Source organism: Aphanomyces astaci (assembly GCF_000520075.1).
Source record: "Aphanomyces astaci strain APO3 unplaced genomic scaffold supercont1.38, whole genome shotgun sequence".
Lineage (NCBI taxonomy): Eukaryota > Oomycota > Saprolegniomycetes > Saprolegniales > Verrucalvaceae > Aphanomyces > Aphanomyces astaci.
Genome location: NW_009798301.1, coordinates 203098 through 205083, shown reverse-complemented (window position 1 = coordinate 205083; position 1986 = coordinate 203098).

Genomic DNA, 1986 nt, shown 5'->3' with positions numbered 1-1986 from the left:
GGAATAAAGTATGCACGCTGAAAGTTATGGATAATATTACTTATAAAAATATGCCAGTGCAACTCATTGTTATCTGGAGATATTTCATGATTGGATATATTTTAAACCAATCCTTGAGGACCTCAAAAATGTTAAGTGCAGTTTATGACGTCATTGAGAGAAGTGGACGTCCATGCTGCATTGACTGGACCTTGCTACGTGGCGGGCATCGGGAGTCCTCACGTAGTTTCACTCACTTCATGGGCAAATCACATTCCGTTGATGCACCTTTCTCACCCCTTAGATCCTAACATATACCCAGCCAGCATCATCCACCACCATGAAGTGAAGTCTACGAGTGGGGTTCGTCGCTGTGGTTGTAGGTGTTGGCGTTGTAATATCTCGTGGCTTAATTGCGCAATATACTAAAGTACTCCTAACTATAGTGCGTATACGATGCTGGCGCTCACGCCCGTGTTCGACCTTAACGATACCGGAATCCCTACCTTTCGTCGTAGTGGCTGCGACTGCGCAAGCTCGCTTTCTAGAGCATCCCACATAAAGTTACAGTAGAATGAAAACCAAATATTCCAGTCAAGCACCATGATGCCAACCCTCCAGGTGCGGAGGCTTCTTACCCGACATGGCGCGAGCAAGGCGCACTATCAATGCACTCACTGACACACATGGCGCGAGCAAGGCGCACCATCCAATGCACTCACTAACACACTGAGTAATTTTGAATCAACCAATTAGATTGCATATTTCTGCAACCCATTTGACCAATCATAACGTAGTCCTTTACTCTGATACTATTGGTTAAAATTAATTGACTTTTGTCAACCTAATATTTAAATTAGTATTGGTATTAATAGTACCACGCTGCACCAGTTCCTACGTAGTTCTCTATAGTCGTCAGGTACGCAAGGAGATGCGGTAACTGGCGAAAACTCACCATAACACGAAGTTATGGAAGGACAAAATTGAGGCGTTGGCGAAAGCAATATCTGAAGTTTCTTTGCAGTCATCCAACTTGTTGGAGAGGGACATTAGCTGCTGTACTAACACGATTTCTATCTCTCACTGCAAGTGCGGTGTCTTGCTTTCACAGTCAGAAATGTGCGCCGTTTCACTTTGAAAACAGACCTGTTCCGGATATTTCATTATTTTTACGGATGCAATATTTTTATTGCGAATGTGCATGTTTTTTTGTACTCGGACGACATGTCGACGTCATTTTTCATCATGATGACAAGCTGTTTCGCGCACTTGGAGGAACGACAATCTTGCATCCAACGAGCTTCAGGTGACAAACAAAACTGCAAAACAAAGTAAAATTTTTGCATTACATTATAAGCATTAATGCGAGCGACCCATAGCAAATTGGTGAGACGATTTTGACCTCTCTGCAATTTTCAACCGGTATTATATATCGAGAATTGTCATTTGCGAGCGGTAGCAAAATAGTACCGTGTAGCGTATATTATTCTGGACAGTCACGGGACATTTATCCGACGGCGGGAAGGGGTGACGTTGTGTAATTTATTCTGGACATACAAACTTTCATATATGGATTTTCACCGAATCAACACCTTAAACAATTAGCTGTGAAGTGAAATTAATTTTCAAGGGTAGGAACAATTGAGAGGAAGAGAACTTCAAATATTGTATACAAATGGACAGGTAATATATTGAGTTGTCCTAATTTTGTTCAGACGTTTCAGCTTCATCACAGCAGTCAATGTCTTCATCTGGATGAATGGTGTCTTCGATGGCCATGTTGGTCAACAGGTCACCAAGTGTGTCATCATCCAAAACAGGGACATCTCCAGCAACTTCTTCGACAGGACCGCTCACCAATTGGCACTTGCGAAAACCATTCAAAATGGTGGCCACAGGCAAGTCACCCCACACACCAGTCACCCATGACACAATCGTAGAGCGAGAGGGGCCACGCAGCACCAACTTTGACCCCCTTGCTTTGCTGAGGCGCACTTGTCTCTTCAG